Consider the following 27167-nt stretch of genomic DNA (forward strand, 5'->3'; position numbering starts at 1 on the left):
TGCGAAGAAGAGAGAAAGAACAACAACACCGAGAGATGATGGATCAGTTTCTACAAGCATTAAAAAAGAATGATGAGAAAATAGAAAAAGCCCAAGAAGAGTGTGTTGAAAGACATCGTGATAACTCGAAAGACATTGAGAACCTGGAAAAAACAGTGGAAACTGAAGTCAGGCAGATCCATGAACACCTGGCACACCTGGGAGAGAAGATAGAAGAAAAGAAGAATGACGTGGAAAAGAGAATGGAAGAGGAATTCCGAGTGGTTGATCGTCGACTTGCAGCGGATTCCAGAATGGTGGAAGAAAGATTTGGACAAATCGAAACAAAGATGACCTCAGAAGAACAGCAATGGAGGAAGATAAAAAACATGACGCAAGACTTACGCCAAGACGTCACACGAATCAAAGAAACGATGCAGAGAGAGACTTCTTCAATCGTTATTACGTCACCACGAACGAGGAACGAGGAAGAACAGCGAGAATCAACGCCCCTGGCGACATCAGTTCAAGAACCGTCTCGATCGGGGAGTCAGTCCACAGGCGATGACGTCATGGAGCAGGATAGCAGTTGCTCGCGAGTCCACTCCGTAGTACAGACCAGTGTAGCCACCTCGGAAATAGGCAGGCGTGCCATCTTCTCGAAGTTTTCACTGGACAACTTTATGATTTTCGACCAAGAGAAGACAGAAACTTTGCCATCCACGTTTCTTCAAGAATTCAAAAGGGATTGCATTTTATATGGGATTCACGAAGAGGATTACCTGAAGCTCATCCAGAAACTTCTTCGCGGGTCCGCACGCATTTGGCTAGACCACCAGGTACCAGCGTTCAAGACCTTTAGCACCTTCGAAAAAGCTTTCATTGAACAATTTCAGTGCAGATCGTTGGTAGAGAGGAAGGTTACCCAGTTAAGAAACAAGCGGTACGACGTCAACGGAAAGCTCACATACAAACAGTTTTTCTGGCAGAGGGTGAATGAATTCCGTTCGCTTAAACCCGGAACCGAAGTGATAGAAATCCTCACGGCCATCAGAGCGATGTACCCGAGCTATGTACAGAGGCAGCTTACAGGAGATGTGTTAGAAAATTTTGACCGCATGTCGCTTATCCTTGAAGACATGGATTTGCTGAAGGAGAACGAAAAACATCGATGGGAAGATCAATCGAGCAGAAGAGGGAATAATAATTTTGATAGGAAGAGAGGAGAAAATTTTCCACGAGTGCAAATGGCGACTACACGCAATACATACAATGGACGTCGACAACAATTCAATCGACAAGAACAATCGCAGTACAGTCCTCCAAGACAGCGAGACAGGGATACCAAACGCCCGAATCGAGGAAGCTACCGTGGAGGCAGACAGAACACAAACGCAGGTTACCGAGGGCGTGGCGACATACGATTTTCACGCGGAGAGGAAGACAATCGTATGGAAGAAGGCAGAACACAAGCTATTCATTTAGTAAGAACCGCCTACAACAATGAGAAGCAAGAGACTGACGAACAATGGCCTCAACCATCAACGAGTAGGGGACTCAATCCCAACGCGCCAGATTACCAGTCAGGTACTCGTCGGGATAACAGCCACGGCGCAAGAGCGGAAAACTAACACCTTCCGACGACAGCTCGGCTCGTGTCGGCGGAGAATCTGAGATGCAAAAGGTTCTAGAGCCACAATCCTCACCGGTAAATCAACGAAACAAAATGACAGACATAGAAGTAAGAAGTTGTTGGTTCATAAACAATTTATCAGAAGATGATGATGAAAGCGATGCTGCAGAGAATTCGAGCAGGAAATTATGGCCATCTCAAACGCCTCAAATACAGTTAAAAATAGGAGAAGACTACATTAATGCCATCGTGGACACTGGGTCGGAATTGAACTTATGTGGGGAGCAGATCTGGAAGAAAATCTCTAAGGATATAACGAAACCGCAGCTTAGTAGCAGTAAGGACATTAGGCTAGTGGATTTCTCAGGCAAGGTTAGACAGCGACCACTAGGGCACGTGGTAGTAGGTGGCAAAATAGGAGATATGGAGACTGTAATAGATTTTACGTCGTTCGAGAATTGAATGTGGATGCTATTTTAGGCATGGAGTTCCTTATACAATATAGCGCAGATTTGAACCTACGTAGAGGTACGTTACGTTTATGTGACGACGTCAGTCAGCAGGAAGCTGAATTTATAAATAATAGAATGTACTTCCCAGAGGAAGGAAAGTGTTTTAATGTTACAGAAAATTGCGCTACCTTAAGCCCTGAAGAAAAAATTGATGTATTAGTGTCTAATCTCAACGAAATAAACATGGAAGCCCGAGAGAAGTTCAGAAACATCCTACGAGAGCATGCAGAGATCTTTTCAGAAAAACCAGGCAGATGCAGAGTATACACTCATGAGATCAAAGTTGAAGGTGACGAACCAGTCGTGTCACGTGTATATCCGGTGGCCTACTCCTACAGGGGCGAAATAAGAAAGCAGTTGAGACAGATGTTAGATTGGGACATCATTAAACCGTCGAATTCTTGTCATCTCAATCCTCTACTGGTTGTTAAAAAACCGGGAGGTAAAGGATTACGTTTGTGTATCGACTTTCGCCGACTGAATCAGCGTTGCAAACTACAACGTGTAAAAACACTGAATCTTAACGAAATATTACAAATTTTTCATGGCAAAAAGATTTTTTCAAAGTTGGACGCTAATAGTGGGTTTTGGCAGCTGAACCTATCCGAGCAAAGCAAGCCTTATACTGCCTTTCTATTTGAAAACCAATTGTATGAATTCCAAACCATGCCTTTCGGATTATCAAATGGCGTTCAAGGTTTCACCAATGCAATGAACGCAGTGCTAGGAGCCGAAGTTAGTGGATTTTGCCTAGCGTACGTGGATGATTTGATCATTTTTTCAGAGGATATAGAAACACATCTAATTCACCTCGATACTGTTCTCAGTAAACTTCATGACGCAGGAATGACAATTCAACTGGATAAATCAGAGTTTTTCAAAACACAAATTGAATACCTTGGCCACATAGTAAATGAAAATGGAATTCAACAGCATCCCAAACGTTTCGAGACGATCAAGCAGCTTAAAAAACCGACCTCAATTAAAGGAGTTCAGAAACTATTAGGAGTCTTTCAATGGCATAAGAAGTTCATTGACCAGTTCGCACAGATGGCAGCACCGCTGTATGAACTTTTGAAGCAGAACCGGAAGTGGAAATGGACTGAGGCACAGCAGCAGAGTATGGATGCTCTAAAAGAAGCTGTCTGCAAGGAACTGCAATTATATCACCCAGATTTTAACGACACCTTCTACGTACAATGTGATGCGAGTATGTTAGCGCTAGGCAGTTGCCTATATCAAATCAAGGATGGCGAAAAGAGGATAATTCAATATGCAAGTCGAGCCTTGAGGGGAGCTGAGAAACGGTACAGCATAAACGAACTAGAATGCTTGGCCATCATTTGGTCTATCCAGAAATTCCACATTTATCTGGCAGGAAGGGAATTTATCGTGGTAACAGACCATAAAAATCTGCAGTTTCTAAATCAAGCAAAAAATTGGAATAGTAGGCTAACGAGGTGGAGTCTCCAGCTTCAAGGGTATAATTTTAAGATCCAGCATTGTAAAGGGAAGGACAACATTGTTCCGGATTCACTGTCACGCTACTGTGAAGGTGAAGGTGTGACTACAGCACACGTCAACCATGTAATCATTGGCCAGCCATACCTCCAGATGTACACCGCCAAAAAACTAGCGGAAGAGCAAAGGAAAGATCCAGCCTTTCAAGGGATTTTTCAGGTACTAGATGGCAACACTGACGACGGAGATCGGCGAGAGAGGAGAGTGCGTGAGTTTTTTCGCCTCGAGAACGGCATTCTAGTACGCAGTGATTTCCATGACAACGGGCAGATAAAGATCTGCATACCAAACCACCTCACAGCCCAGATGTTGCAGGAGTGTCACGAAGATTCAGGGCACTTTGGATTTGAGAAGACCTGGAAACTTCTGTCCCCTTTGTACTATTGGAGCTCGATGAGAAAAGATCTGAAAAAATGGCTTAGGAACTGTGAACGATGTGCCGAAACCAAGCCACAAAAGCAAGGGAGAAATCATATTATTACATCTCTAAGGGCGACAAAGGCACGAGATATTGTGGCGGTGGACTTAGTTGGCCCTTTACCAGTGTCAAAAGGAAGAGAGAGATATCTATTTACAATCATGGACTTAGCAACCAGATATCTAGTGGCTTATCCAATGAGATCGACTAACACCAAACTCTTACTCAAATATCTAACAAAATTTTATTTTGTTCATCTGGGAAAACCAACTTGTATCTTGAGCGACAGAGGCCCACAGTTTGTTAGTAAGGAATGGAAAGAAACACTGGAGAAGTATAACGTTAATATTATGCTAACTGCACCCTATCATCCATCTTCGAATCCCGTAGAGAGAGCCCATTCAGAGATAAATAGGTTAATGCGAGTGTTCTGTGGAGAGAACCATTCCACCTGGAGCGAACACGTAACTTCCATAGTATTGCTACTAAATTACACTGTATGCACATCACTGGGGAGCTCACCCGCAGAACTTTTTCTTGGTCAAGACAACAATAGTACACTTCTGCAGCACTTAGGGATCAAAGAAGAAAGACAAGAAACACCGTGGAAAGAAAAACTGGTAGCTGCCGAAACGAGAGTCCGAGAACTAAAACAGAAGAGGAACCAGAAAAGTAGTAAAATTGGGGAAGAAATCAAGGAAAATGATCTTGTATTTATAAAAAGCCACTATCTGAGCTCACAAGTTGATAAAAAGATAAGTAAATTCTTTAACCTATACGAAGGACCGTATATTTGTTGTGGAAGATTAGGAAATAACATCTTAAAACTCACAAACTGCAAAAATGGCAAAGAAACTACACCTCAGCACATCGATAATGTAAAAAAATGGAATTGTTCGACAGAAAAGAGAGATTCCTGGTTTCAACAGCTAAAAAGGAACCAAACAAATCCTACCAACGACCAAGCTGCAAGCTAAATGTAGAGAAACTTGTATATAGCAAATATCTATATATATCATAGTCTAAATATATATATATAACATAATGAAGTAAAAAGTTTAAAGAATTGTTAATTAAAGTAATCACATTTATATAACCATGTCTACATGATGAAAACTAAATTAGTTATAAGTATATAGTTTTCCATGTTTTAGTCAAGTTATGAAAATTGATTTACGCATATAATCATTAGATTTAAGTTTGGTTATTGTACTAATTTTTGAAAATCAAGTGTAGGTATGTCTAAAGGTTTTATATATAAGTTTACTTATTCGACGAATGAGAAATATTTAATATTCATTTGCAAATATTTAATATGTAAGGTAATGATTTATAGTAATGATAATTGTGCTTGTGTGATATTGTGATATTGGTTATGAAAATGGTGTAAACAGTCCAGGGTTCGAGTCCCTGATTCGGACGTTTCAAAATTAAGGAAAAGTAGGCATAATTTTACGTTATGATGAAATTTATTGTGGGATGAATTTTCCTCTAGCCAGCAAAGCTAATTCCAGAGAAAAATTCATGTGTAAGAGGGGGAAAGTTTATAACGGAAAATCACGCCTTACAGATTAACAAATCTGATTAAAATAATTATAGATTAAATTATTCCAATTAAGACACGTATTCAGTATAGTTCTATACTTAGTATAATTTGAACTAAGGCAAGGTGCAAGTGGATAATGTTTAATGTTGCATTTGGCCACGACAAATCGTCTCTGAAACAGCATTTGTATATGTTCTTATGGACATTAACGAAAAAAAAGGAACTTTTGATCTAGTGGACCGATTGAGCAGAAATTCAAGACCATGGTAAAACACATTCTAAAAGTCAAGATTCCGAAGTTTAATAAAAATCGAGTGAAGGATAAGGCCGTAATTGAGGATCAAAAATCAGAAGATAACAAAAGGGCGCTTGAGAAGATAGCATTCCCGCTGAGCTGTCCTACTTTCCATGCTGATGGACAATGAACGGGTCAATCACCTAATCTCTTCAAGGGTGCATTTCATCAATACAGGGGTAGATGGCGGATAACAAGTTTTTTCTGGAGGGAAAGTAGAAAAGGACTTAAGCATAGAGGCTAGACATGGAAGTCTTCGCGCGAAGCTGAAGGAAAACACAGTGCTAGTTGAATATTCGTTCGGATCACATCCGCGCTCGTTGATTTCGCAAAAGAGTCTTTGTTAGTTTTCGACACGTTGAACAGCCACATCATGGGTGAGTAGATCGCTACAGAGCCGCAAGGGTTTTTTTCCCCTTCCGATCGCGCCTACGTCTGCGACAAAAATTCCATCTGTCGTCGCGAGAATTTGATTACCGCCGTGATAAATTATAGCCCGATAATTACATAACATCGTAGAAACGCCGCCCGAACTATATTTAAAGATAACCGCCGCATTCGTAGCCCTGTGAACTCTGATTTCAATGTGTGAGAGATCGTGAACTGTTGATATGCTGAACCATTGTTGATGTGCCAATCCACTGTTGAGATGCTGAACCATTGTTGATGTGCCAATCCACTGTTGAGATGCCGAACCATTGTTGAGATGCTGAACCATTGTTGATGTGCCAATCCACTGTTGAGATGCCGAACCATTGTTGAGATGCCGAACCATTGTTGAGATGCTGAACCATTGTTGATGTGCCAATCCACTGTTGAGATGCTGAACCATTGTTGATGTGCCAATCCACTGTTGAGATGCCGAACCATTGTTGAGATGCTGAACCATTGATGAGATGTCGATCCATTGTTGAGCGAACTCAAGATCCTTGCTTCAACGAAGATTACTCCAGAGAAAGGAAGAGAGGAATACGGGTTGACAATCGTAAGTTAAGTACTGGAAGTGAAAGTGATTCCGTTAGTCGAGTGTCCATCTGAGATGTCATCCCAGGTAGCTATGACCCAAGTCCAGCCGTAAGGTAAGAAAGCATTTTATGAACGTCGGAGATCATTCCAGAATATCGGCGCGTTATTCTAAATATTGGATTACACAAGATTCCGTAGCCAAATTGACATAAACATTATCTACTTCGCATATTAACAAGTAATAATCATTTGAGTATAATTATCAGTCCTAATATCACATTGCTTTGAAAAAAAAAAAAGAAAATGAAAGTATTTGTAGTAGAATTAGTATTGTGTAATCTGCCGATGAATGTGTGAGTGAGTGTGTGGTTTGTGCGTAAGAGGGCAGCCTGTATAATATAAATTGATTTATTCAATTATATAGATTTCACACCCATTCTGTCGTGTTACGTAATTTACAAAATAGAATAATATAACGGTATAAACAAAGTTACCTCGCTTTAAAGGTCCAACTGCGTAAACGCGATCCCTGAGACCATATTTATTATGATATGATTATATTCCTTATGGCTTAAATTACAGTTATACTTGACATTATTGAACTAATTAATTTGTGTACATTTTACTTTAATTGATTACCACTGAACCCGTCGTCGCGCTTTTTACATGGTACTCGTAAACAAAATGATACAGATGTAAGTAAAGAGAGACAAAACGTTTGGTTAAATTTACTATATGTGCGTGAGCGTGCTTTCGAATTTGAAATAACGATTGTCCAGTTTCGTCGAGTGTAGTATGAAAGTCCCTTGTCGAATTGAAACTCATGTAGATAGATAATTACTCGAAGGGAGTCTTTATGTTGCTGTGTAACCTAATATTCTGAAAAAGAAGTTCAGAATATACTTATTTTATACTGAGTTTCCTAGACCGGCCGCTAGATGGTTCTGTCAAAATATGTACAAGAAACATACGTTTTTGTACAACAAATAATGGTACGTTTGATTGTAATCATAGTGAAAAATTGTGCTTTAACACTCTTCGAAAGATATGTGAACATCAAAGCTACAAATTAAAGAAGAAAATAAATGTGAATAAAAGTGAATCTCCCATGTGCAACCTTTTGATTCTGGACTATATAAGTACAAGGTAATGTCGGAAAAACAAACACGCTCGAAAATCGCTTAGTTCACGTGAACTTTCTATTCTGAATGTGTATTTTGAGATCAGTTAGTTTCTACAAACTATCCACCCTAGCTAAAATTAGCCACATTATAACATAAGTAATTATGAATAAATTATTTAACAAATCGTTTGGTAATTTTGACTAAATTATTTGGTTTTCCTAAACAAATGGGCTACATTTTGTTATATAATAATAAAATAATATTTGGTTTTGGTAACCAAAAAATTGTTTAAGACAAATAAATAGAACTTGACCAAATCTTTTGGTAATGGTGAACAATTGTTTGGTTGATGCCTATTTAAACAAATGTTTTATTCACCACTACCATTTTTTTTGGTTAATCCAAGCAAACATTTTTCTCTGTGTACCAGTCAGGAAAATACTGTGTTTCTGGAAAAAGTAAACATTTTTGTCGTAGTACACTGAAATTAAGTTTATGAACAAAGAAAGAAAGAGGGGATAAGCAAGAAAGTTTAAATTTGTTGTGGACAAACTATACTTCAGTTTGATATACTGCGTATTACCAGTAGTTACAGTATAATTTGAACTATTTTCGTGTCGAAATCTACTACAATAGGTGGCTATTGGAATTTACAATTTTCTTTTTTAGTGTATTGTTTGATAAATAGTAATTGGGAACAATATGTGTGGTATGAAATTTTACTATACTTATGTATTGTTTGTGCAGTAATTTACGATTGTTTATAAGAAATGATTATTTGTTAATCATAAGTAAATACATGTCAAAGATCACATGAAAACTCCCCCCCCCCCTCCCCGATACTTGCTTCCTTTCCCATATACAACAGTCAATTGCTGTTGAGTTTTCCTTCTCGTTATTACTTTTACATGTGAAGTAAATATTCCAGTACTTGGTTAAATGGGATTCTGAGTGTGCATTTAGCTGAAATATAGTGACCTTCTACCAGACATGTGCACTAATTGTTCTTATGATTTGGTCTGAAAAATCTGGAAAATTGAGGGAATTTTGTTTTTACGAAATTGTAGACACCCTGAAATGGGACTGCCGAAAGTTCTTTGGGGCAATGTAAGATCTGTACACTCCAGCTAAATAACGAAACCTAGGGAATAAATGTAACAAAATTGGCAGTACGAGGAAATGCCATTGCTGTGAAGTTGTGTAGTGAAATTGCAAAGTAACTTTCAATACGTGAGGCGTGGTCAGCGCACAGAGTCTCGTCATCACCGTTCTTGTGTCTCTCTCTGCGGAGTTTTTTCACGTTCTTCACGATTCTGTTTGAACGTGGAAATTTTGGAGTTCCACCTAAAGTGGAAAAGATGAATGAAGGACATTTCGATGATAAATCGTCTCAATTAACAGACGTGGCTTTAAGTGCAAAATGTGCAAGTCCTACGAGGTCATTGGAACCTCCCTGACTACTGCTGTCGCCTTGTAATCCCCGGTGGAATGACATTGGCTTGGATCCCACTTTGAGCTGTAAGGCCAGTTCCAATTACCCTATCCGAGGTTAAAGTGTACTTTAGAAACTAGGTGAACGCAGTTAATTTAACCTATCCCCTGTGCATCACACCGTGACATGAAGACGTATAGGGGGTGGAGGGTGTAGATACGGCCCCACATATTGTCGATCTCGGCCACAGTGTAGGTGTTGTGATCAACACCACGCTCAGGTCATCTTTGCCACCTATACTTACTTGGAAGTACCTACTGAGTAGAGGCTGGGTGAGCCTCAGAGCTGCTCTCTGCACTTATTCCGCTCCGCTCTCTTCCGATGTCAGATCTTCGACCCCGGAAATCGAATCTGAATAGCGCTGAATCTCGTAAGTTCTGTTTTCGAATTACAAGTTAGGTCTGTATGTTTCTTTGTGTAGCTTCATCCATTTCATCACGTAACCAACCGCTTATTGGGGTAAAGGCATGATATAACGAGGGAAAAAACACACTTATTTTTTAATTTGTATTTTTTGGGGTAATTGCACGTCTGCAGATATATCTACGTGATAGATAAGTATAAAGAGTGTAAATTCGTTGTATCGTAATTTTAATCCTCTCTCTGTGGAAATAACGGAAGTCCATTTGAAAAAATATATTTCGAATCTGGGTCCCTATACACAGGCCTTCATGCCGCTTCTGCAAACATAGCTCCATACCGTTCCGTTCTGTTACCTTGGAAGTTACATTATAAATCATGCAGATTACTTTATTACATCACAATGATATTAGACCGATACCGTAGAATTGAGAAGGTGTGGGGGCAAAATTACTCTATTCATTTGACGAAATGGCAATTAAAGAAAGAAATCGAAAGTTTGCTGGAAGTGCGTAATATCTTATCAAATGTGATTTCATTATCAAGAATCTGCAGACCTTGAATGCGGACTTTCTAGCCTTTTGTTGCAACACGCAACTGTTCCCCTCTGCTGTGTGCATGGTCTTCTTTCTTAATCTGCTATTTGCATTTCAATGACAGCGCCGCTTGGTTTAATGCCCCGGTGTTTGGTATTCCGGTTGTGTTCTTTGAACAAGAAATACATTTTGTATTGTACCCCGAACAAAGGGAAATTATGCAGATATGCGGCAGTGGTCGATTATCTTTACGTGTGTAGGAATACAGGTTTTTACCGAAGTTTGCAAAGGGAGAAATGTCTTTTGTTTATACGTTCGTTAAGTCCGTTAAGACAATATCTGTAACAAGTTAGCATTGATACATTGAAGTTCTTCCATTGAACTTTGATGACACTTAGTAGTGCAACTGCGTTATGATAGGCTGCCGTGCCTTCGGTAACTTGTAACATCAACTGAATCTACTTTTGTAGTATTTTTTTCCTTGGATTCTATTTTAGGTATGGTAACCTACTTTACGATCTCAAATTATGCTATTGTTTTTGGAATTGTTATGACACCTGAGTATCGTCCGGTACTTTATGACCGATAGCCCTCGTGATGATGCTGATACGCACATAATTCCTTCAGTCATTCAATCAGTGGCTGTCATGCTTTGTAAAATCAAAACCTTTTATTCCCAGCACCCGCAGCTAGTAAAAAAAAGTAAAGTAAAGTGCTCCCCTGTGCTTAGCACCACGCCATGAAGGCGTATATGGGGTATGGGGTTAACGCCCCACACTTTCTTGAAAAGTTCCCGGATTTGAACCGGCCCGGGATCGAACCCGGGACCTTGAGCATGGTAGTCAGACGCGTTACCGACTGAGCTACCGCAGCTAGATAAGAGCTAAATAGTATCACGTTTTGAATAAAAGTGCTAATACACAGAGAGAGTGAGAGTGATTGAGTATCTGGCTCCTAGAGTATCAAGAAAAGTGACCTCACCGACGTCCATACAAAATCCATATCATGTGTAAGCAATGGATATCTATTATTTAGATGTATAACTTTGGGGTGTCTGGTTCAAGTTTAAATTAAATTAAATTTGTATTAGGGGAGATTGGGGGCATAAGAAACACATGGGGTAATAAGAAACATGAAAAATTAACATAGCCAACAATTTAAATTTCTAGCATTGATAATTCGTATAAGACTTTCCCGCTTCTCCATTGAAGGTTTCAAACTTCTATCGCCAAGGGGTGCTGAACTATTGCAAGGAAAATGGGAGCATGTAACCATGCAATGTCGGTGGAGTGCCTGAAGTAGCGTGCCGTGATCGAATTTCTAACCACAGAAAATGTGCTACAAATTGACATTCATCTGAGACTGAGGGCATTTTATGGGGATGAATGTGTAGACATCAGTACTCTGCGATCTTGGGGTGTTCATGCTTGTAAAGAAAACCCAAGCTGAACACAATTCCGATGACCTCCATCAGTTGCAGTTCGCGGCCTTTCACTCCATTCTCTCACATAGCTGAGATTTCTTCAGCTGGGGGTTTTCTTTAAGAGCATGATAAACTCAAGATCGCACAGTACTGATGTCGTCTACACATTCATCCCCATAAAATGCCCTCAGTCTCAGATGAATGTCAATTTGTAGCACATTTTCCGTGGTTAGAAATTCGATCACGGCACGCTACTTCAGGCACTCCACCGACATTGCATGGTTACATATGCTGCCATTTTCCTTGCAATAGTTCAGCACCCCTTGGCGATAGAAGTTTGAAACCTTCAATGGAGAAGCGGGAAAGTCTTATAAGTGCAATGTATGTTTGCTCAAAATCCAAAATGCGTTTACAAGGTAACAAAGAAAATAAAAACATAGGAAGCTTTACTTTTCAGCACGCCCTCGTATATATAAATTATTGTAGATCCGTTTCAGGATTGAAATGTTGTTGATTGACATTCCAAATTACAATTTGCAAAATTTTAACCAAAAATGTTAATAAAAAATGAAATTAGGCATACCATATTTAATACAAAATATTGAATTTTTCACGAGTTTTGTATCTCTTAAACCAATTAAATCTGAAACTCAAAATTTTTACTGAAGTTACTTATCATGGAGTCCTGTATTGTGTACAAATTTCAGATTTTTAAACAACTGCCCACCAGAGATATTTAACCCTGAACTTGGAATTTTTTAACAAAAAGTACATGTTTATGACCCTGTAGAAAAAGAAATATTAAAGTCTCAAGCTTCAAATAATTTTGACATACTCTATTGGTACACAGGTACATGCACAAAAAAATTCAAGTGTCAAACAAACTGCCTTCCACCCCAAAAAAATGTCCGAAAATGTCATTTTGAACGATTAAAATACACAATTTTGACCTTAAAATTTATTATGAAGGAATGATATTTAGAAAATTACACAGAAATATAATTGTAGCCTATAATGCGCTTAACATCACAGATTTTGTCTCATTGTCGTAGGACTTACCAGAGCTGAGATAAAAAAGTTTCCGCTGATGCTTACGAATGGAGAAAATGACGCGCGCCATGATAAAAGAATGCCCGCCATCTTCAAATCGGTTTTAGTAAAAATAAAATAACAGTGGTTCTGAACTGTCAACATATGAAGCTCACACCACACAAAAAATAAACAAATGGTCAAGCAACCATGTTGTATGACTTCATATGGATTGACCCAATGGCAAAAGTTTTGATACAGCTCTATATTTTCAAAGCAAAAGCAACTAACATCTTCAGATGCTTATTTCTAATAGGTTTTATGGTAAATTAACAAAGAAAATCATATTTGTGACTTTATAATGTCCTTTTCTTCTCTGCATATAGTGTTTTGATTCTAACTAGGTCTGAGCGGCTTAAAGTAAATGGTCCGTTTCCGTTTAAAGATATAGGGCCACACAAGATAAAGTCTTTATGTACACTTTGAATGTCGTCATAAGAAGTCCAATTAAAAGTACCCAAAGATTATTTGAGGAACTTGATTATGCAGCTGTCTTCATGAACTTTAGTAACTCGTCCCACGTACCAGCTGAAGCCATAGTAAATGGCATAGTATCGTTCTGGCATAATAGTATTTGTTTCACTCTCTTCTTGATATTCATGAGATGACTTCTGCTTGCCATGATGAGAAATCAAAGTGTTATTGATTATTGCCCAAAGCAAGGGGTAATAGACATCAGTATTTTATTACGCATTTGCTTTTCATATTTGGGGTAATAAGATACATGGCAATAATCACTCTCTATTTTTGTGACAGAAAATTAACAAAATAGGACCAGAAAGTCCTATCTTTTGTCCACAGAGTCACGTAAAGAATATCAAGAATGTATGTATAATCTGTATTTACTATAGAAAATAATATTAGTGTGAAATTGCTACTTTCCCATGGAAAAGTTTCACACAAGCATGTAAATAAATGATGGAATAATCTTAAACATAACCACAATCATCTTGATTTTTTTTACAGTGATAGACGATTAATGAGGCTAGCTTGTGAATTTTTTTCAAATTTTTGCTTTCACAAATAATGAAAATAAAAAATAAGTTTCTTATTACCCCTGTTTCTTATTCTCCCACTCTCCCCTAAGTATAAAACTTTCATGTTTGTGTTTTTGTTTTGGGTGATGATTGATTTGCGTTATTTTACTTCGTTTTTTGTGCCACTTTTTGGATAATTTTCGAAGATGGGGATGAATGATGATATGATGAAATTGATGAATGGACACTCACAAGCATCCTTGTCCAGGCTGGGATTCGAACCCAGGACCCCTGGCGTCTTAGCGCGATGTGCTAACCACTCCGCCACGGGGACCGGCTTGATGTGATAATTTAATGATGTTCGCTCAAGATACTGCTGTTATTGTTATCAATTAGTTGGTATTCGTTCCTGGAAGCAAGAGAGCTGAGTGTTACGCAGGATGATTAAACCTTCCTTTTCCAACGCTAATTAAATCATGACGCTTGTTAAAATCGATTATTCCTCTCTCGTGAATAGCAGTGACTTTCAGTTCCTTGGAGCTGAAACTGTTTTCTGAACGTTAATTGAAATGCGAGTTCAAACTTGTGGTATTGTCTTTTGTGGCGAGCTCCGTTTGGGTGATATTGAAATTTGTGAAATTGAATAGAAGCTTGTGTTGTAAAATTTTGTACCTAGAGAATTGTGAACAGAATTAAATATATTGTTCCGACCTCCGTATGATTAGATGAACAAATAGTAGATTTGTTTTTGTTAGAATATCTTCAATTTTATTAGGTATATTTTGTTAGATTATGATGTGAAGGAACTGTGGACTGAGGATGATTTGTAAGTGGTGTTTCTTGTATATCTAATATCTAATTTGTTTGTTTTCTTCCTGTTTCAGGTGAGTTTAGTACAAGGACTTTCACAGTCATACAAGGGTCGTTTCCATGTTGGTGAGTACGATTCTTTCTTCTCGTGAAAAGTCTGAAATTTTCGTTTGAAGGTACTTGATGAAGTTTTGACTTGTGAATGCTTTTATGAGAATGGGAGAATATCACAGGTGTCCATCGACATATCCAGAAGTAGATTCAATTTCCAAATATGTACCCCGATTCGATAAACTGCGTGACGCCAAACAAACTCATAGATCCCACTGACTTTGCTTAACATTGCAATATTCTTGTTATTTACATATATTTTCCAGGTTTCTTATTGTCAGTTATTCCCTTTTGTCACGAATATCGTAAAGCTGAGTGAATTGACACCAGCTTATTAAAAAATTGTACATCACCTGTATTAACACACATTATATTTTCATTAGTTATAGGATATGTGTACAAACAGTAAATAAAATAAACACAAGAATAGATTTTGTGTTGGTCTTTCATGGTGACATGTATGTATTAACATTGAGAGGAGGCGCAAAAAGTTCGAAAACCCCGGCTCTACATGTTGGATCTGATCCACTTTACGCCAGAATACAGAGCAAAATCAACATAACTTATCCATTACTAATTGTTCTCCGTTTCTTAATTATTATTTACTGAGGAATAATATCCGCAAAGACTGTTCGTATTAAAGTCAGTTTGGGACAGTATGTGCAATTATTTTACAATATTTCAACTCTATGATCCAATGATAAATTCTGTATGGGGCGGAGTGGTTAGCACAGCGCGCTACGATGCCAAGGGTCCTGGGTTCGAACCCCCGTCTGGGCATGAGTGTTCTGTGTGCATGTCCCATCATAAATTTCATATCATCATTCATTCTCATCTTCGCGACTTGCCAAGATTGCAGAAAAGCGCAGTAAAATAAACCAATTCAATCATCCTGAGTTTTATGCAACCAATGTGAAGTTCCCATAAAGTTGGTTGCATAACTTTCAAGGATACTGCTGACTGTAACACTGAGTCGCGGCAGAATTAATTATTTATCCACTATTTGCACATTACTTTCTTAGTGTGCGTTCCTTAGAGTTGAATGGAGGAAGGAATAAATCCTAAATGCGTGGTTGATGGCTTATTTTCTAAAATTTGTTTTATTGATACATTTTCTCGCGGTGCATGTAGTATGTTTACTGTTGACACTCTACAAGATGTCTTAAGATTTTTTATGTAATGGACAACTACATAATATGGGTATTTCTATTTCCTTTCGTTGATCATTATCACGGTAGGACACGTTACGTAAATGGTGTAAGACTGGCCTCTCCCATTCTACGTTCTGATAAAGGGGTCACGGGTTCGATACCCAGTGGAGGCACACAGTGGTTCGGAAACTTAAGGTCCAGTCCCGATTAACCTTGCTGTGCATAAAGTGGACTTAAAACACCAAGTCGACCAACCAAGTCTACGTTCCGATATGTAATTTATTCTCTTCAGGAAATTTGAAGGTTGTGGTTTTGCATTCAAATGCACAAGACATGGACTACATAAAATAATACTCACATAGCACGATATGTGTTGACAAATTCGCTGTGGCTCAACGTTTCTGGCAGAATGTGTGGCGTAATGCGCTACGCAGCCGAAAGTAGTAAGTTCCCATCCCGGGTAAGTCATGGACGTGTTGTTGTCTTTCCTGATTTATTTGATCAAGTCATCATTCATCCTCATGAAAGAGATTTACTGAAAGATGTCGGGAATCGATACAAAATAACATAAATTTTCCCTAAAATATACCTGTCTTGGTACAAATTATTTTTTGCTAATAAAATGTACATTGCCTAACGATTCACCGTATGTCCGTGTTCCTATTTGGTATTATTTGACGTGGCGCGCTTGTCTATCTTGCGGCGATGTGGACGAATGGTCATAGGATGATAGACCTAGGCCCAGGATGACAGCATCGAACCTGGATGCTTCGGTAGAAGACTGTGAGTCGACCACTCGACGGGTCCGCCCATTGAAGCGTCAAGCTTCCTCCACAGTGGATCTGGTGCGGGGCATATCCAGCTACTAACAGTCGCTAAATTTAATTGCTAAGACAGGATTCCCACACACCAGGAGAACCTGGAAATCTCGCGGAATTTTAAAAAAGTAAAATTCTCAGGGTAAGTCATCTAATTGCTCAATGAGTTAATGAAGTACATTTGAAGGACTAGAATATGCTCCTGCCTGTTCATAAAAATAATTACCATATACACTAAATGTTACAACTTCAGTAATTTGCTTTACACATGCTGCTTTGAAGATGTAGGCTTTGGATATGTTTATTTTGCATTACAGATTAATTAATATTGTGTCCGTTTGTAAACTTCTGTTTCCCAAACATGTCATAATATTTGTTTCACATTCGATGTATTTGAAATGTTACTTTGTGCACTGTAATGTAACACAGTTTGAAATATCTGCAATCTTAATCCTTAATTATATTCACTGAGATGCCATGTTATTCTTGTTTTGTTATTAGTAACTGACATGAAATTTTTACTGATTCAGATAACCAAAAAGCAACTGGTCCAATAAAACATTGCAAATGATTCTTGCAGAAACATGTAGGTTAGGATTTGTTAGGAGCGCCAGGTACAGGCCTCTTAGCAATTTGTTTTGTTAGCAGCTGGATGTGCCTCGCACCAGACACCTTTGCAGTTGAGGACACCAGGCCGTCTGGCTGCCCAACCGAAACAGTTGCTTGATCAGTACCTTTATCTACAATAACTGCAACTTTGACTTGTTTATTTCGATACGTTCGTAACAGTTCACAACTCTTGCTTGTATTAGGTGACCACAAGCTCGAACCGCAGCTCCCCTCCTCCCCCACTTAGTGCACGTGAAACGGGCGACACGCACTACTTGGCGGATCTTCCACAGAGGCAACCTTCTGCAATTACGACCGAAAAAGTCAGTGCGCATCAGTAGCCGAGGTGTATGGTTCGCATCAGTGTCGATTTTCAGGTCCTGGGTTCCGCTCTGTTCCACAAGAGCTTGCACTACATTCAGGAACCCGTCTCAGTAATTGGTTTACCCTTATGGATGGATGTTCATCCTGGTTTTTGTTGTTAATTTCTTCGTTCATGTCATTGCTTCGATGGCAATTACGGTGTAAGAGAGAATTATAGGTCATCCTGTTGTTTGACTAGCGACTATGTTTAAGGCTGCTGCTCTCACAGAAAGTTTCCGAAAAGTACTTACCAAGGGTGTCGACAAATCGGTAGAAAATTGCCAGTGTATCGGGAAACCTTAAACAGGGAAAAGTAAGCGAGTTTTTTTAAACTTTTGCTACATGCCTCTGTATTGAAAATAAACCCCACTCTTTTCTTGAACCAGCTTTCTAATGAGAGATGTTCTATTAGATACATAAATGCTTTTAGTTTTTGTTCATTTATTTTCAACAATATTGAATAAACTTTATTCTCTTGGATAGCAAGTGCAATTTACCACTTAAAAATTGGGTTATTAGCATGTTGAAGCACCACTGAATGGTCTGGTAGTTCATTTTTGGTTGTTTGGCAAAGTGAGTAGAAACCCTGTTGAAGTAAATAATATAAATCTACATAAATGAAGTATATACCTGCAGTTTCAGGTTGTGTGGATAATAAAACTGGAGACAAGGGGATATTATTACTAAAAGAACGTGTGTGTGTTCGATCGCTCCGTTGGTTGCTCAGAGGCTGTCCATGCGTATTGGGTAGAAGTGACAATGGTCCACTTCCATCCAAGCACGCTTGAGAATGTCAGGAAGCCACAGTTGTCTTTTAGACAACGACCTCGATGGAGCCCGAAAGAAATAAATCTGACGGGATAATACAAAGAGAGAGATTTTGATTCCACAAATTGAAACACGCACGCTACTTTCTCCTGCTGAGCGTTTTTCACTTGTATACACCATGGTTTACTGAGAGTAGATTGCATCGAGTGAAATCTGCAGGAATTGAACCTCCGTGCATCTCGTGAGCAAGCAGTGAGAAAAATATTCCACCACGGGGGTCTCTAAATAACTGCATGACTTGCTCAATATGGAGAGTATTGGGTTCTCGACCTCTATTGCTTAAATACTACCAATTCCATATACTAAAAGTAAAATAAGGCTTTTAATAAAAATGCTTATATAAGTATGTATCTTTTGATTTTTCGCGTACCATTGAACACTGTACCACTAGCGATGCACCCACCATTGAGCAAGGCTGGCATAAAACAAGGACTTTTGTAGCCAATAAACTTGCGAGAAGTTAATTTTGAAGTGCTCAAAATTCAGTGGTAATGCTGTAATGTACTTCCTTTGTGCATAGTATAACGGATTGCAGATGTAATTATTTTCCGATTGGTAATTTGTGTGAAGTCCAGTTATATAGGTATGTAATTTACGACAGTGCTGCTACTTTTTTAGTCACGATTTCAGTTGCTATAATGCTTTAAGGTGACTATTGTAATGAGGTTTCGAAATTCCAGTTGAAATGCGAATCATCCGGGTAGAATTATGTTTGTATAAACCTGGAAGTTTTATTTGGATTTCTTGTAATTGAAGTAGCTACTTTGCGAAATTATTTTTAAACTATTCAAATTCACAAATTTATAATTTGAAGGTAATCCAATCACATGAAGGAAAAGTGGCCGGATGAGGGGGGAAGTTTATTCACGAGAACATCTCGTCTCGTCTCGTACAATTGGTGCAGATTTTTTTGCTCATTACATGAGTACGAATAAGTGATTTTGCTTGTCCGCTGATTCCATCTACTACTCCCTTCCCATGTGTAGTTGCAAAATAATACCGCATTAATGTTTTTCTGTATTTGCAACCAAGTTCTTGCAAAAACAAGGCCTTTTACTTTTGAATTCTGAAGATGTTCGTTCATTCGATCATATAACTTCATCAATATTGGCGATGGTCTCTGATTTAGGATCAATTGCTTCATACAGAGTACCAACAATGCAAGTAACAGTATTTTTACCTTATAGCATGTATCTTGGCGCACAAGATATATCTGACATTCACCATGGAATGTTGAAGCAGCTGTATACAATGTACAGGATATAGGATTGATTGATTGAGTTGGTGCTTTAAGTCCACTTTATGCACAGTAAGGGTAATCGGAACTGGACCTACAGTTCAAAGTGGGATCTGAACCATGTACCTCCACCGGGTATCGAACCTGGAGCCCCTTGATTACAATGCGACGATTCTACCACTGCACCATCGGGAAGGCCCTTAGGATACAGGAGTTTAGTCCTACACTGTTATCTGCAAATCTGCAATACCATTATGCAGAATTAAATAACATATAGTTGAATATATTTATGAGGTAATTTTTCTTAAAGGCTTAAAATACCAAATCTTTTGTCCTTGAGATACTTTAAAAATAGTGTTGCCACCTTTTGAGAGAGTTTATGGAGACAGACATCACCTGCGGTGGAGTGACAACATAAGGGAGAGAAATGTCCCGTGCATCACATATTAAATGTCCCGTGCGTCACACAAGGAAAGGAAATATTAATATATTTTTTTTTAAATATAAAAATGGAAACGCGTCCAACTGTAGGATGTGCAGTGAAATGGGTTGCCACGTGACTTGTATGACATGATCGTTGTACATCGTGGTGTTTAGCAGGTCGTTAAGGTATTTATGAGTTTGTACAAGTAATAGGAGTTGTGAAATGAAACTGAAGCGGTAGCTAGTTTCGCCAAGAACCCCCTCATCCTGACAATGCCACCTGCCTTTTTACTAATCTTTATTCTGATGTGTCAAGGTACAAACTACTGACCGAAGTTGAGAAGACTGTGAGTGGATCGCACTGACAAAAATAGTTGAACCTTGTCTTTTTGTTAAGTTCATGGCTGTAGTGTACATGTTCGAACTGCAGCGAAGGGTGGTCTGGAAAGGGCGAGTTTTGGAGAACCTTGGACGACCTTTCGGGACGAAGTGAACCTACTCCCAGGGCGCGTGGAAAGTGGGAAATATTGAGGCAAAAGGTTCCCCTGACATTTCCTCAGCTGCTCCACATACGCCACTAATTCAATTCGGCCTTAACCCGGTTGGCCCCGTCGACAAGCGAACCACAGCGAACAAGTTTAACGAGTCGAACTCTTGCGAGGGGGAGCTAGTTGATAGAGATTGCGAGTTCTCGCAATTAATCCGCACTTGCGATACGCCTACGAACGTACTCTATGTGTCACTTGTGCAGCTGGGCGTGACAGACAGGACTGGAAACTTACAAGAACTTATGTCTGGATTGACGAGAAAAAAAGAGTTGGTAATTACTAATGTCTTGCCAGGGACGTGGACGCGAAGCACAGATTTCCAGTCTTTGGACGTCGATACGTAATTTCAGTTGGGACAAAACGATAGTGAATAAGTGACACCCCAAGGGTTTTCTACCATGTCAGGTATACGTATTGTAATTTTAATAACTTTTTTTTTACTCCCATACGTGCCTCATAGTCCAAGATTCAGATGAACGTAATATTTCGGAAAACCTGATGGTAAGACACCTGTAGGGAGATCAAGACGAAGATGGAGGGATAATGTTGAGATGAACCTGAAGGAAATCGGTAAGGATGGAAAAGATTGGATTGATCTTGCCCAGGATAGGGACAGATGGAAGGGCTGTGTTGCTGTCGGTTTTTAGAAGACACGGGATGTAGTTATAATATTTCGGATTTCAATATATTTTGTATAAGTTACATTTTACTTGCTTTTCTACTTATATTTAACGTCATCGCGATGTTGAGGATGAATGATGATTAAGTTAAATTGATGATGGGACGCTCACAAACACCCCATGCCGAGGCGACGATTGGAACACGGAACCTGCGATGACGAGTTCGTGAGTCAAGAATTCAACGTGCTCGGTCACCGAGGTGGCTCGGATTTTGTATCAATATGCATTTATTATCGCAGTGTTCCATATATCACTGTAATAAGTGAACATTATATATTTTACAATACTAATGTAAAATAATATGAAAATGACCATCAACAAAGACACAATATCATTTTAATTATTAGTTCTATTGATTTCCATGCACTAACGATTTAATTTATCTCTTTAAATTTCATCATGAATGTTGTTGTGGCTTGTCAAAATTACGTTGTAATTGAGTTATATTTTCAATTAGATTCCAGTTAATAATTTCATTTCGATTTTTTCCTCAGAGAATTAGCCTCTAAAGGCTCATATTCTGATGTATTACTACACTATTTTCTTACTTTGGACGTGATAGAAAATGTAGGAGACGTAATAAGGCATGAAATGTCATTAGTTCGGCTTCATACACTTTGTAACTGAGTCATTCATGACGATTGAATTATCAAGGCCACTTCTCCATATTTTCGCTCGGACAAGCTTCATTATCAGTCCTAAGCTTCCAAAAAGACATATTTCCACTACTTCAACGTATAAACTAATGTCAGTCGTTGCCTTCTCAAATTAGAATTTCGAAAATCAAAATGTGCCGAACTCCACTCCCTAGTATGGTCCGATTTTGTTCTATACATATACGCGCACACACGAAATATTCACGTTTGCAACATTGCAATCCGTTATTTCTTATTGGGAAAGAATGCTATACTCGTATTTCTAAATAATATTAACCCATATTTACCTTTTACTACTTTTGTTTTTCCTATTCTGAATCTTATTTTCCTTATCACGAGTGGACATATTCAACCACGCATCTGTGTATCCATACCCTAAAGGATAAAGCCATTACTTTTCACGAGGATATTTTTTTGTAAGGCCTTCCACTACGGGAATCGAACCTAGGTGTCTCTCATGGCAGTCAGACACCCTGGATCATCGCAGCTCTCAGTTGAATGAGTGACATGCATTATTCGACAGTTTCTATACAGGAATTATTGTTAATTTCCGATGGCAGTACTAAGACCCTTTTTTTTTTTGCTAGAAGCGCTGACATGAACTCCCAGAGATCTCGTACGGTATACTCTTTGACTACAGCATTGATCAGTTCAGCAATTAAGATGAAGCTGAAAATTGTACGACTGTTTGCAATGCGCAATCTTTTCGGCATTCTCGTGGTTAGTTGATTTACCTTGGATGAACTTTAAGCCCCCTTCCATGCTACTAATATTTGATGGTAGTCTTCCAACATCCGCACACGACCTTGCACGGGGAACCCTGATCGATACCCGCAATTCCCGCTTGGCCGAATAGCTCGGGGTGTTTTGTCTCCCACAGCTTCAAGATTGTCTGGGGAAGGAGGATCCAAGCGAACGAATTGAGTGCGATATGTGGAGCTCTTGCGGATATTATGGTAAATACATGTAGTAAATAAACTATCAGCTAGGTAACAAACGCAGTCTCACTCCTGCTGGAACAGGTGTCAATATGTAACCTGAAATAAGAGGGTAGTCGTTCTTATATTTGTATAATAGCAGTATGTAGTATCGATATTAAAGACGCTCGGTCGATTTTGGAGAGCAGCCGCAGGCTGAACTTCGCCCATGAATAAATAATTTCTAATTAATAATGAATTTCTAATTTGCTAAAGTAGCCATTAACCAGTGTTGCTAACGCTTAATAGAGGAGATTCACTGAATCCAACACTCTAAAGAAGTTGCAGTGATATTGACACCGAAACACAATCGGTTTGACACTTGGAGTTGCTTGAAAGATGTAACCTAGAATGCTGTACAACATTAATACCGCATTAACACCAAAAATATGTTCTGTTACGCCAGTTCGTAGTATTTGTAACATGATACTCGGCGTTATTTTACACTCACTTTTTACAGTGAAGATAAAAAGTCTCCAAGTCCAATCTGCATACTAAAGTAAACCTGTTTCAAAATCGGACACGCATTGCCGGCGTGCTTCCAATGGAGAAAGATTTCTCTGAAGGAGCCATAAAAATGGGGAAAATGAGATATTTGAAATGTAACAATATAACTAACCCTCTGCCATAACCAGGGCAGCCGAGAGGTGGTGGGACAAGAATCCATTTTTCCTGCGTCCCCTCCTAAAGAGGAAATGTCGCATAATTGTCAACAAATATACGCTCGTAACTTGCCCGGGTTCGATACCCAGTGGATGCACTTGCACAGTGGTTCGGATCCCACTTTAAACTTTAGGTCCAGTCCCGATTAGCCTATCTGTGCGTAAAGTGAACTTAAAACAACAATAATTCAAACTTTTTATCTTCTTTGGTGAACTTTGCTTCATCAAGGAAAAAAAAGAGTTTTGTTGAAGTAGATACTCGTGCACGTGAAACAAAATTGAGAATTTTATCATTTTTGCTGTGGATTCCTTAGGACTAATTACGTCATGGGTTCGTTATAGCCGCTAGACAGCTCTAAGAACTGATCTGCTATTGCATTTGAGTGAAATCTGTCAACACGCTCTTAAAACAAAACACAAAAAAAACAACTTACTTTTGAACTTTAAATTCTTATCGTTAACAATTTCAGACAGCTTGAGGGGTGGTGGTGCGTAGAACAGCGTGTAGCCTGGAAATTTCGCTCCGAATTACACGCGGTTGGAAAGATATGCATGGGAAAACATGAAAGCCTTCATCACATGCGTGCATATATGCCGCTCGCATTTTAGTGTAAGCGTGCTTGTAGTCCCACGCTGTAACTTTCTCCGCATGTATGGTGCGTGTGCGATCGGGAGAAAGGGAGAGTGCCGCTACTGTACTTGTACAGGCTCGTTGTTCGTGTTTCCTCCTCCCCCCCCCCCGAATTGTAATCTAATTTTTGATCGACAGCTATAGAAATCGCATCTTGGAGAACAGTGATTGTTTGTTTTTGTAACGCTGAATTTTACTGCGAGCCTTTTTCTATGCAATATCTCTGAAATAAACAAGTGTGCTAATCTGAGTTAGTTTAACGTGACATAATTTAATTTGATTGGTTCCCCCCTTTGTCCGTGGAAGATTTCACACCACGTGCACCATGTCATGCTGCTGTTGTGTGAACGTTGCTAAGCATCTCAAGTATTAAAAATTAAATATATGTAATAAATATTATTCAGGTGGCCGCGGTGGCTCAGTCGGTAACGCGTCTGACTACCATGCTCAAGGTCCCGGGTTCGATCCCCGGCCGGTTCAAATCCGGGAACTTTTCTAACGGTGGAAGCGGCCCCGGCGCCTACCCAGCGTCGAATAACATGGGTACCTGGGGGAAACCCTGGGGGGTAAAGGCGGTCAGGGGCCTGATGCTGATCACATCACCCCCACTCACGACCGGATCAAGAAAGTGTGGGGCGTTAACCCCACACCCCCTATACGCCTTCATGGCGTGGTGCTATGCACAGGGGAACACTTTACCTTTTTTTTTAAAAAAATATGGTTCAAAATTACCCTATTAAAATACGTTCTATACCTTTTATTTTTGGGTCTCCAAAAGTTTCAAGGGCTTTTTATTACAGTACGTTAAATATATTCATGAAAGGTATTTTGATGAATAATAGTTGTATTGTTCAAGCTCACTAGTTCCCAAATAGCATTAAATTTTTCAATTTATTATGTACGTAACTTCAAACAAGATCGAGAGCCTTGTACAGTAAGTCTCAGCCTTGTCTCCTTTTTCTTGGGTCTCTCTCGTTCTCGATTTCGAAAGGTTTATTGAGCCTCCCCGATGGCGCAGTGGTAGCGTCGTCGCCTTGTAATCAATGGGTCCTGGGTTCGATACCGGTGGAGACACAGAGTGGTTCGAATCCCATTTTAAACTGTTGAGACACCAGCTCAATGAATCGAAAAGTTTAGTCTCGTTCTCGTCTCAATTTTCACGAATCCTTTTCTGTCTCATCTCGAATCTCCATCCCTTGTGACGTAGCTCCCTCAGCACCACAGTAGAGTACCACAGTTCAAGTACTGCCAACGGGTAATCAGCAAGCAACATCCTGTTGACTAGTTTACCGCTTTGTTTGTAAGGCACGGCGTAATCGAGATGATCTCGCCAGCGTTGTGCAAACATTACCGACGCGACAACCTGAACAACATTGAGTACAAGCAGCGACTGTCGGACGCGAGGTTTGTGCAAATCTTGTTATCGATTCGCCGGTTACCGTGGCAACCGACGAGTGACGTCGTGCGTAGGTGAAGACGTAGACTCGGGCTCTCGAGTTAGTTCACTCGAAGCAGCGGCTGGAGTGTGACCGGAGATTGCGCAGTGTGGTGCTACGGCCTTACAAAGTTTCATGTGACTTCGTTCGCTTCACTCCGCTGGTTTAAACTTAGCAAAGTACGTGGAACTCCCCATTATTTCAGTCTGCGATGTAGAGCGAGCAGTGGACTCCCGGAGATTCGCAGTGCGGTGGTTGTGTGTGGTTTCTGTTTTGTTTCTTCGCTGTGCGGTTGTTTCACTTCACGATGTAAGTTTCAGTGCCTTCCGAGAAACGATCGCATGTGATATATAGGGGTGTGTGAATATGCTAATTTACTCTTCAAGTGTTGCTTATGTGTAGTTTTGAAACATTCTCTGTCGTACGTTGGATCTTTGAGTAGGTGAGTAAAGAACAATGGTATTAGGTAACGTAGTTTATCTAAAGTGTGTCATCATCTGTTTGTTCCAGCTTTATAGTAGCTATCAGAAATCATGGTTTGTTTATATTCGTAACGTTCCCTGCGTATATTAGGAAGATCGTATTCAGTGTTATGGATTCGCTTAGTAAATTCAGGAGGGTTCGGAAGTCGAATAACACTTTCAGGGTTCTGGAGTCTGATAACTCATCCAGATTTATGGAGTCTGATAACTCTCCAGATTTCTGGAGTGTGATAACTCATCCAGAGTTCTGGAGTCTGATAACTCATCCAGAGTTCTGGAGTCGGATAACGCATTCCGGGTTATTGGGTCGGATGAGCAATTCAGGATTCGGAACTCGGATAACGAATCCAGCGTTCTGGATGACTCAGGTCCTACCCGATTCGGATAGTTTTCATTTGAGTTTAACCCCTCATTTTTAGTGCATATATCTATCAAGATAACAGTAATAATTAGTAACTAGAGAGGATGGTGGGAGGCTTTGTAAGATCTCTTTCAGACTAGCTGTTCTAATTGTCTCTCTGTTTTATTTTATTCCAGTAGTTATACGTAAGCTTGTATGCTTGTTTAATTTATCCGTTACAGGATATTGAAAAAGAAACTAATAATGAAGGAGTAGGCTAAGTGGTTAAGAATGAATGTGTTTACGAGGAAGACTGAGAAACTGTGCAGTCCCTACCAAACTAAACACTTGTGACTGCTCAGACGTTCGATGATTCTGGCTACGGTTTTGTAATGCGAGTTCTGGGTTCGATTCTCTGTACGAATTTTGTTCAAAGCTGCTGGCTGTCGCGATTGTCATCTTTGCATAAAGTGGATTCTAGCATTTGTCGACTTTTACACGATTTTCCAGTTTTCCCAACAGAAATCCACAAAA

General features: G+C 39.4%; 1 protein-coding gene across 6 annotated transcripts in view; it reads left to right on the forward strand.

Annotated features, from left to right (window-relative positions):
- Mical (Molecule interacting with CasL) overlaps positions 1-27167 on the forward strand; it is a 282128-nt gene that overhangs the window by 35851 nt on the left and 219110 nt on the right. For 4 of the 6 annotated variants that reach the window (XM_083126408.1, XM_083126413.1, XM_083126412.1 and 1 more), the window contains exon 1: positions 25897-26253. The exons of 1 other annotated variant lie outside the window; for it this stretch is intronic. The gene's annotated coding sequence lies outside the window, so the exon portion shown is untranslated. Of the gene's footprint in view, positions 1-25896; positions 26254-27167 lie in introns of those variants that run through there. One more of the 6 variants, XM_083126411.1, reaches the window with a different exon arrangement.

Source organism: Lepisma saccharinum, chromosome 8 (genome assembly GCF_977018435.1).
Source record: "Lepisma saccharinum chromosome 8, izLepSacc3.1, whole genome shotgun sequence".
Taxonomy (NCBI): domain Eukaryota; kingdom Metazoa; phylum Arthropoda; class Insecta; order Zygentoma; family Lepismatidae; genus Lepisma; species Lepisma saccharinum.